The sequence below is a fragment of the Haliotis asinina genome, chromosome 8 (assembly GCF_037392515.1).
Source record: "Haliotis asinina isolate JCU_RB_2024 chromosome 8, JCU_Hal_asi_v2, whole genome shotgun sequence".
NCBI classification, from domain to species: Eukaryota; Metazoa; Mollusca; class Gastropoda; order Lepetellida; family Haliotidae; genus Haliotis; species Haliotis asinina.
The window spans coordinates 44,323,233-44,335,108 of record NC_090287.1 but is presented as its reverse complement, the minus strand read 5'-3'; positions in this window follow the sequence as shown (position 1 = coordinate 44,335,108).

Sequence of the window (11,876 nt, the reverse complement as noted above, 5' to 3'; positions counted from 1 at the left end):
TGACAGTTTGTGATTTTCAAACTGAAAGCGTCTCCTTTGAAATAAAAATGAATGAGTGATTAGAAACGAACCCTTCTTAAAATCCTCAAACGTGTCTACATTGGAATTCCTTTGCCGTAAATGTGTCTCAAATATAACTCTGAGGTATATGTATCACATGGTATTTCAGCTGACTACGGTGTCTTCCAAACCTTACTTCGCCTGTATTAATTCAACCTCTGCTCCAACATTCAATTTCAAAATTTTAGATGATGACATTGTATTATCTTCGCTTTGTGGAAACATTACATTCAAAAACTAAGAGATACAAATGGAGCCATGTCAATCTTGACATCCTGCACACATGTAGCATTCGACCTGTCAGAAGGGGAGGCACTTCAATGTGAAGCACCTGACAGTTTGTGATTTTGAAACTGAAAGCGTCTCCATTGAAATAAAAATGAATGAGTGATAAGAAACGAACCCTTGTTCAAATCCTCAAACGTGTCTACATTGGAATTCCTTTGCCGTAAATGTGTCCCAAATATAACTCTGAGGTATATGTATCACATGGTATTTCAGCTGACTAAGGTGTCTTCCAAACCTTACTTCGCCTGTATTAATTCAACCTCTGCTCCAACATTCAATTTCAAAATTTTAGATGATGACATTGTATTATCTTCGCTTTGTGGAAACATTACATTCAAAAACTAAGAGATACAAATGGAGCCATGTCAATCTTGACATCCTGCACACATGTAGCATTCGACCTGTCAGAAGGGGAGACAATTCAATGTGAAGCACATGACAGTTTGTGATTTTCAAACTGAAAGCGTCTCCTTTGAAATAAAAATGAGTGAGTGATAAGAAACGAACCCTTCTTAAAATCCTCAAACGTGTCTACATTGGAATTCCTTTGCCGTAAATGTGTCCCAAATATAACTCTGAGGTATATGTATCACATGGTATTTCAGCTGACTAAGGTGTCTTCCAAACCTTACTTCGCCTGTATTAATTCAACCTCTGCTCCAACATTCAATTTCAAAATTTTAGATGATGACATTGTATTATCTTCGCTTTGTGGAAACATTACATTCAAAAACTAGGAGATACAAATGGAACTATGTCATTCTTGACATCCTGCACACATGTAACATTCGACCTGTCAGAAGGGGAGACAATTCAATGTGAAGCACCTGACAGATTGTGATTTTCAAACTGAAAGCGTCTCCTTTGAAATAAAAATGAATGCGCGGTAAGAAATGAACCCTTGTTCAAATCCTCAAACGTGTCTACATTGGAATTCCTTTGCCGTAAATGTGTCCCAAATATAACTCTGAGGTATATGTATTACATGGCATTTCAGATGACTAAGGTGTCTTCCAAACCTTACTTCGCCTGTATTAATTCAACCTCTGCTCCAACATTCAATTTCAAAATTTTAGATGATGACATTGTATTATCTTCGCTTTGTGGAAACATTACATTCAAAAACTAGGAGATACAAATGGAGCTATGCTGTTCTTGACATCCTGCACACATGTAGCATTCGACCTGTCAGAAGGGGAGACAAATCAATGTGAAGCACCTGACAGTTTGTGATTTTCAAACTGAAAGCGTCTCCTTTGAAATAAAAATGAATGAGTGATTAGAAACGAACCCTTCTTAAAATCCTCAAACGTGTCTACATTGGAATTCCTTTGCCGTAAATGTGTCTCAAATATAACTCTGAGGTATATGTATCACATGGTATTTCAGCTGACTAAGGTGTCTTCCAAACCTTACTTCGCCTGTATTGATTCAACCTCTGCTCCAACATTCAATTTCAAAATTTTAGATGATGACATTGTATTATCTTCGCTTTGTGGAAACATTACATTCAAAAACTAAGAGATACAAATGGAGCTATGTCACTCTTGACATCCTGCACACATGTAGCATTCGACCTTTTAGAATGGGAGACAATTCAATGTGATGCACCTGACAGTTTGTGATTTTCAAACTGAAAGCGTCTCCTTTGAAATAAAAATGAATGCGTGATAAGAAACGAACCCTTCTTAAAATCCTCAAACGTGTCTACATTGGAATTCCTTTGCCGTAAATGTGTCCCAAATATAACTCTGAGGTATATGTATCACATGGTATTTCAGCTGACTAAGGTGTCTTCCAAACCTTACTTCGCCTGTATTAATTCAACCTCTGCTCCAACATTCAATTTCAAAATTTTAGATGATGACATTGTATTATCTTCGCTTTGTGGAAACATTACATTCAAAAACTAAGAGATACAAATGGAGCCATGTCAATCTTGACATCCTGCACACATGTAGCATTCGACCTGTCAGAAGGGGAGGCACTTCAATGTGAAGCACCTGACAGTTTGTGATTTTCAAACTGAAAGCGTCTCCATTGAAATAAAAATGCATGAGTGATAAGAAACGAACCCTTGTTCAAATCCTCAAACGTGTCTACATTGGAATTCCTTTGCCGTAAATGTGTCCCAAATATAACTCTGAGGTATATGTATCACATGGTATTTCAGCTGACTAAGGTGTCTTCCAAACCTTACTTCGCCTGTATTAATTCAACCTCTGCTCCAACATTCAATTTCAAAATTTTAGATGATGACATTGTATTATCTTCGCTTTGTGGAAACATTACATTCAAAAACTAAGAGATACAAATGGAGCCATGTCAATCTTGACATCCTGCACACATGTAGCATTCGACCTGTCAGAAGGGGAGGCACTTCAATGTGAAGCACCTGACAGTTTGTGATTTTGAAACTGAAAGCGTCTCCATTGAAATAAAAATGCATGAGTGATAAGAAACGAACCCTTGTTCAAATCCTCAAACGTGTCTACATTGGAATTCCTTTGCCGTAAATGTGTCCCAAATATAACTCTGAGGTATATGTATCACATGGTATTTCAGCTGACTAAGGTGTCTTCCAAACCTTACTTCGCCTGTATTAATTCAACCTCTGCTCCAACATTCAATTTCAAAATTTTAGATGATGACATTGTATTATCTTCGCTTTGTGGAAACATTACATTCAAAAACTAAGAGATACAAATGGAGCCATGTCAATCTTGACATCCTGCACACATGTAGCATTCGACCTGTCAGAAGGGGAGGCACTTCAATGTGAAGCACCTGACAGTTTGTGATTTTCAAACTGAAAGCGTCTCCTTTGAAATAAAAATGAATGAGTGATTAGAAACGAACCCTTGTTCAAATCCTCAAAGGTGTCTACATTGGAATTCCTTTGCCGTAAATGTGTCTCAAATATAACTCTGAGGTATATGTATCACATGGTATTTCAGCTGACTAAGGTGTCTTCCAAACCTTACTTCGCCTGTATTAATTCAACCTCTGCTCCAACATTCAATTTCAAAATTTTAGATGATGACATTGTATTATCTTCGCTTTGTGGAAACATTACATTCAAAAACTAGGAGATACAAATGGAGCTATGTCATTTTTGACATCCTGCACACATGTAGCATTCGACCATTCAGAAGGGGAGACAATTCAATGTGAAGCACCTGAAAGTTTGTGATTTTCAAACTGAAAGCGTCTCCTTTGAAATAAAAATGAATGCATGATTAGAAACGAACCCTTCTTAAAATCCTCAAACGTGTCTACATTGGAATTCCTTTGCCGTAAATGTGTCCCAAATATAACTCTGAGGTATATGTATCACATGGTATTTCAGCTGACTAAGGTGTCTTCCAAACCTTACTTCGCCTGTATTAATTCAACCTCTGCTCCAACATTCAATTTCAAAATTTTAGATGATGACATTGTATTATCTTCGCTTTGTGGAAACATTACATTCAAAAACTAGGAGATACAAATGGAGCTATGTTATTCTTGACATCCTGCACACATGTAGCATTCGACCTGTCAGAAGGGGAGACAATTCAATGTGAAGCACATGACAGTTTGTGATTTTCAAACTGAAAGCGTCTCCTTTGAAATAAAAATGCATGAGTGATAAGAAACGAACCCTTGTTCAAATCCTCAAACGTGTCTACATTGGAATTCCTTTGCCGTAAATGTGTCCCAAATATAACTCTGAGGTGTATGTATCACATGGTATTTCAGCTGACTAAGGTGTCTTCCAAACCTTACTTCGCCTGTATTAATTCAACCTCTGCTCCAACATTCAATTTCAAAATTTTAGATGATGACATTGTATTATCTTCGCTTTGTGGAAACATTACATTCAAAAACTAGGAGATACAAATGGAGCTATGTCAATCTTGACATCCTGCACACATGTAACATTCGACCTGTCAGAAGGGGTGATAATTCAAAGTCATGCACCTGACAGTTTGTGATTTTCAAACTGAAAGCGTCTCCTTTGAAATAAAAATGAATGAGTGATAAGAAACGAACCCTTCTTAAAATCCTCAAAGGTGTCTACATTGGAATTCCTTTGCCGTAAATGTGTCTCAAATATAACTCTGAGGTATATGTATCACATGGTATTTCAGCTGACTAAGGTGTCTTCCAAACCTTACTTCGCCTGTATTAATTCAACCTCTGCTCCAACATTCAATTTCAAAATTTTAGATGATGACATTGTATTATCTTCGCTTTGTGGAAACATTACATTCAAAAACTAGGAGATACAAATGGAACTATGTTATTCTTGACATCCTGCACACATGTAGCATTCGACCTGTCAGAAGGGGAGACAAATCAATGTGAAGCACCTGACAGTTTGTGATTTTCAAACTGAAAGCGTCTCCTTTGAAATAAAAATGAATGAGTGATTAGAAACGAACCCTTCTTAAAATCCTCAAACGTGTCTACATTGGAATTCCTTTGCCGTAAATGTGTCTCAAATATAACTCTGAGGTATATGTATCACATGGTATTTCAGCTGACTACGGTGTCTTCCAAACCTTACTTCGCCTGTATTAATTCAACCTCTGCTCCAACATTCAATTTCAAAATTTTAGATGATGACATTGTATTATCTTCGCTTTGTGGAAACATTACATTCAAAAACTAAGAGATACAAATGGAGCCATGTCAATCTTGACATCCTGCACACATGTAGCATTCGACCTGTCAGAAGGGGAGACAATTCAATGTGAAGCACATGACAGTTTGTGATTTTCAAACTGAAAGCGTCTCCTTTGAAATAAAAATGAGTGAGTGATAAGAAACGAACCCTTCTTAAAATCCTCAAACGTGTCTACATTGGAATTCCTTTGCCGTAAATGTGTCCCAAATATAACTCTGAGGTATATGTATCACATGGTATTTCAGCTGACTAAGGTGTCTTCCAAACCTTACTTCGCCTGTATTAATTCAACCTCTGGTCCAACATTCAATTTCAAAATTTTAGATGATGACATTGTATTATCTTCGCTTTGTGGAAACATTACATTCAAAAACTAGGAGATACAAATGGAACTATGTCATTCTTGACATCCTGCACACATGTAACATTCGACCTGTCAGAAGGGGAGACAATTCAATGTGAAGCACCTGACAGATTGTGATTTTCAAACTGAAAGCGTCTCCTTTGAAATAAAAATGAATGCGCGGTAAGAAATGAACCCTTGTTCAAATCCTCAAACGTGTCTACATTGGAATTCCTTTGCCGTAAATGTGTCCCAAATATAACTCTGAGGTATATGTATTACATGGCATTTCAGATGACTAAGGTGTCTTCCAAACCTTACTTCGCCTGTATTAATTCAACCTCTGCTCCAACATTCAATTTCAAAATTTTAGATGATGACATTGTATTATCTTCGCTTTGTGGAAACATTACATTCAAAAACTAGGAGATACAAATGGAGCTATGCTGTTCTTGACATCCTGCACACATGTAGCATTCGACCTGTCAGAAGGGGAGACAAATCAATGTGAAGCACCTGACAGTTTGTGATTTTCAAACTGAAAGCGTCTCCTTTGAAAGAAATATGAAAGAGTGGTAAGAAACAAACCCTCGTTCAAGTCCGCAAACGTGTCTACATTGGAATTCCTTTGCCGTAAATGTGTCTCAAATATAACTCTGAGGTATATGTATCACATGGTATTTCAGCTGACTAAGGTGTCTTCCAAACCTTACTTCGCCTGTATTAATTCAACCTCTGCTCCAACATTCAATTTCAAAATTTTAGATGATGACATTGTATTATCTTCGCTTTGTGGAAACATTACATTCAAAAACTAAGAGATACAAATGGAGCCATGTCAATCTTGACATCCTGCACACATGTAGCATTCGACCTGTCAGAAGGGGAGACAATTCAATGTGAAGCACCTGACAGTTTGTGATTTTCAAACTGAAAGCGTCTCCTTTGAAATAAAAATGAATGAGTGATAAGAAACGAACCCTTGTTCAAATCCTCAAACGTGTCTACATTGGAATTCCTTTGCCGTAAATGTGTCCCAAATATAACTCTGAGGTATATGTATCACATGGTATTTCAGCTGACTAAGGTGTCTTCCAAACCTTACTTCGCCTGTATTGATTCAACCTCTGCTCCAACATTCAATTTCAAAATTTTAGATGATGACATTGTATTATCTTCGCTTTGTGGAAACATTACATTCAAAAACTAAGAGATACAAATGGAGCTATGTCACTCTTGACATCCTGCACACATGTAGCATTCGACCTTTTAGAATGGGAGACAATTCAATGTGATGCACCTGACAGTTTGTGATTTTCAAACTGAAAGCGTCTCCTTTGAAATAAAAATGAATGCGTGATAAGAAACGAACCCTTCTTAAAATCCTCAAACGTGTCTACATTGGAATTCCTTTGCCGTAAATGTGTCCCAAATATAACTCTGAGGTATATGTATCACATGGTATTTCAGCTGACTAAGGTGTCTTCCAAACCTTACTTCGCCTGTATTAATTCAACCTCTGCTCCAACATTCAATTTCAAAATTTTAGATGATGACATTGTATTATCTTCGCTTTGTGGAAACATTACATTCAAAAACTAAGAGATACAAATGGAGCCATGTCAATCTTGACATCCTGCACACATGTAGCATTCGACCTGTCAGAAGGGGAGGCACTTCAATGTGAAGCACCTGACAGTTTGTGATTTTCAAACTGAAAGCGTCTCCATTGAAATAAAAATGCATGAGTGATAAGAAACGAACCCTTGTTCAAATCCTCAAACGTGTCTACATTGGAATTCCTTTGCCGTAAATGTGTCCCAAATATAACTCTGAGGTATATGTATCACATGGTATTTCAGCTGACTAAGGTGTCTTCCAAACCTTACTTCGCCTGTATTAATTCAACCTCTGCTCCAACATTCAATTTCAAAATTTTAGATGATGACATTGTATTATCTTCGCTTTGTGGAAACATTACATTCAAAAACTAAGAGATACAAATGGAGCCATGTCAATCTTGACATCCTGCACACATGTAGCATTCGACCTGTCAGAAGGGGAGGCACTTCAATGTGAAGCACCTGACAGTTTGTGATTTTGAAACTGAAAGCGTCTCCATTGAAATAAAAATGCATGAGTGATAAGAAACGAACCCTTGTTCAAATCCTCAAACGTGTCTACATTGGAATTCCTTTGCCGTAAATGTGTCCCAAATATAACTCTGAGGTATATGTATCACATGGTATTTCAGCTGACTAAGGTGTCTTCCAAACCTTACTTCGCCTGTATTAATTCAACCTCTGCTCCAACATTCAATTTCAAAATTTTAGATGATGACATTGTATTATCTTCGCTTTGTGGAAACATTACATTCAAAAACTAAGAGATACAAATGGAGCCATGTCAATCTTGACATCCTGCACACATGTAGCATTCGACCTGTCAGAAGGGGAGACAATTCAATGTGAAGCACATGACAGTTTGTGATTTTCAAACTGAAAGCGTCTCCTTTGAAATAAAAATGAGTGAGTGATAAGAAACGAACCCTTCTTAAAATCCTCAAACGTGTCTACATTGGAATTCCTTTGCCGTAAATGTGTCCCAAATATAACTCTGAGGTATATGTATCACATGGTATTTCAGCTGACTAAGGTGTCTTCCAAACCTTACTTCGCCTGTATTAATTCAACCTCTGGTCCAACATTCAATTTCAAAATTTTAGATGATGACATTGTATTATCTTCGCTTTGTGGAAACATTACATTCAAAAACTAGGAGATACAAATGGAACTATGTCATTCTTGACATCCTGCACACATGTAACATTCGACCTGTCAGAAGGGGAGACAATTCAATGTGAAGCACCTGACAGATTGTGATTTTCAAACTGAAAGCGTCTCCTTTGAAATAAAAATGAATGCGCGGTAAGAAATGAACCCTTGTTCAAATCCTCAAACGTGTCTACATTGGAATTCCTTTGCCGTAAATGTGTCCCAAATATAACTCTGAGGTATATGTATTACATGGCATTTCAGATGACTAAGGTGTCTTCCAAACCTTACTTCGCCTGTATTAATTCAACCTCTGCTCCAACATTCAATTTCAAAATTTTAGATGATGACATTGTATTATCTTCGCTTTGTGGAAACATTACATTCAAAAACTAGGAGATACAAATGGAGCTATGCTGTTCTTGACATCCTGCACACATGTAGCATTCGACCTGTCAGAAGGGGAGACAAATCAATGTGAAGCACCTGACAGTTTGTGATTTTCAAACTGAAAGCGTCTCCTTTGAAATAAAAATGAATGAGTGATTAGAAACGAACCCTTCTTAAAATCCTCAAACGTGTCTACATTGGAATTCCTTTGCCGTAAATGTGTCTCAAATATAACTCTGAGGTATATGTATCACATGGTATTTCAGCTGACTAAGGTGTCTTCCAAACCTTACTTCGCCTGTATTGATTCAACCTCTGCTCCAACATTCAATTTCAAAATTTTAGATGATGACATTGTATTATCTTCGCTTTGTGGAAACATTACATTCAAAAACTAAGAGATACAAATGGAGCCATGTCAATCTTGACATCCTGCACACATGTAGCATTCGACCTGTCAGAAGGGGAGACAATTCAATGTGAAGCACCTGACAGTTTGTGATTTTCAAACTGAAAGCGTCTCCTTTGAAATAAAAATGAATGAGTGATAAGAAACGAACCCTTGTTCAAATCCTCAAACGTGTCTACATTGGAATTCCTTTGCCGTAAATGTGTCCCAAATATAACTCTGAGGTATATGTATCACATGGTATTTCAGCTGACTAAGGTGTCTTCCAAACCTTACTTCGCCTGTATTGATTCAACCTCTGCTCCAACATTCAATTTCAAAATTTTAGATGATGACATTGTATTATCTTCGCTTTGTGGAAACATTACATTCAAAAACTAAGAGATACAAATGGAGCTATGTCACTCTTGACATCCTGCACACATGTAGCATTCGACCTTTTAGAATGGGAGACAATTCAATGTGATGCACCTGACAGTTTGTGATTTTCAAACTGAAAGCGTCTCCTTTGAAATAAAAATGAATGCGTGATAAGAAACGAACCCTTCTTAAAATCCTCAAACGTGTCTACATTGGAATTCCTTTGCCGTAAATGTGTCCCAAATATAACTCTGAGGTATATGTATCACATGGTATTTCAGCTGACTAAGGTGTCTTCCAAACCTTACTTCGCCTGTATTAATTCAACCTCTGCTCCAACATTCAATTTCAAAATTTTAGATGATGACATTGTATTATCTTCGCTTTGTGGAAACATTACATTCAAAAACTAAGAGATACAAATGGAGCTATGTCATTCTTGACATCCTGAAGACATGTAACATTCGACCATTTAGAAGGGAAGATCATTCAATGTGAAGCACCTGACAGTTTCCGATTTTTACACGGAAACCATCTCCTTTGAAAGAAATATAAAAGAGTGGTAAGAAACGAACCCTCGTTCAAGTCCGCAAACGTGTCTACATTGGAGTTCCTTTGCCGTAAATGTGTCCCAAATATAACTCTGAGGTATATGTATCACATGGTATTTCAGCTGACTAAGGTGTCTTCCAAACCTTACTTCGCCTGTATTAATTCAACCTCTGCTCCAACATTCAATTTCAAAATTTTAGATGATGACATTGTATTATCTTCGCTTTGTGGAAACATTACATTCAAAAACTAAGAGATACAAATGGAGCTATGTCAATCTTGACATCCTGAAGACATGTAACATTCGACCATTTAGAAGGGAAGATCATTCAATGTGAAGCACCTGACAGTTTCCGATTTTCAAACGGAAACCATCTCCTTTGAAAGAAATATAAAAGAGTGGTAAGAAACGAACCCTTGTTCAAGTCCGCAAACGTGTCTACATTGGAATTCCTTTGCCGTAAATGTGTCCCAAATATAACTCTGAGGTATATGTATGACATGGTATTTCAGCTGACTAAGGTGTCTTCCAAACCTTACTTCGCCTGTATTAATTCAACCTCTGCTCCAACATTCAATTTCAAAATTTTAGATGATGACATTGTATCATCTTCGCTTTGTGGAAACATTACATTCAAAAACTAAGAGATACAAATGGAGCTATGTCATTCTTGACATCCTGAAGACATGTAACATTCGACCATTTAGAAGGGAAGATCATTCAATGTGAAGCACCTGACAGTTTCCGATTTTTAAACGGAAACCATCTCCTTTGAAAGAAATATGAAAGAGTGGTAAGAAACGAACCCTCGTTCAAGTCAGCAAACGTGTCTACATTGGAATTCCTTTGCCGTAAATGTGTCCCAAATATAACTCTGAGGTATATGTATCACATGGTATTTCAGCTGACTAAATTGTCTTCCAAACCTTACTTCGCCTGTATTAATTCAACCTCTGCTCCAACATTCAATTTCAAAATTTTAGATGATGACATTGTATTATCTTCGCTTTGTGGAAACATTACATTCAAAAACTAAGAGATACAAATGGAGCCATGTCAATCTTGACATCCTGCACACATGTAGCATTCGACCTGTCAGAAGGGGAGACAATTCAATGTGAAGCACATGACAGTTTGTGATTTTCAAACTGAAAGCGTCTCCTTTGAAATAAAAATGCATGAGTGATTAGAAACGAACCCTTCTTAAAATCCTCAAACGTGTCTACATTGGAATTCTTTTGCCGTAAATGTGTCCCAAATATAACTCTGAGGTATATGTATCACATGGTATTTCAGCTGACTAAGGTGTCTTCCAAACCTTACTTCGCCTGTATTAATTCAACCTCTGCTCCAACATTCAATTTCAAAATTTTAGATGATGACATTGTATTATCTTCGCTTTGTGGAAACATTACATTCAAAAACTAAGAGATACAAATGGAGCCATGTCAATCTTGACATCCTGCACACATGTAGCATTCGACCTGTCAGAAGGGGAGACAATTCAATGTGAAGCACCTGACAGTTTGTGATTTTCAAACTGAAAGCGTCTCCTTTGAAATAAAAATGAATGCGTGATAAGAAACGAACCCTTCTTAAAATCCTCAAACGTGTCTACATTGGAATTCCTTTGCCGTAAATGTGTCCCAAATATAACTCTGAGGTATATGTATCACATGGTATTTCAGCTGACTAAGGTGTCTTCCAAACCTTACTTCGCCTGTATTAATTCAACCTCTGCTCCAACATTCAATTTCAAAATTTTAGATGATGACATTGTATTATCTTCGCTTTGTGGAAACATTACATTCAAAAACTAGGAGATACAAATGGAGCCATGTCAATCTTGACATCCTGCACACATGTAGCATTCGACCTGTCAGAAGGGGAGACAAATCAATGTGAAGCACCTGACAGTTTGTGATTTTCAAACTGAAAGCGTCTCCTTTGAAATAAAAATGAATGCGTGATAAGAAACGAACCCTTCTTAAAATCCTCAAAGGTGTCTACATTGGAATTCCTTTGCC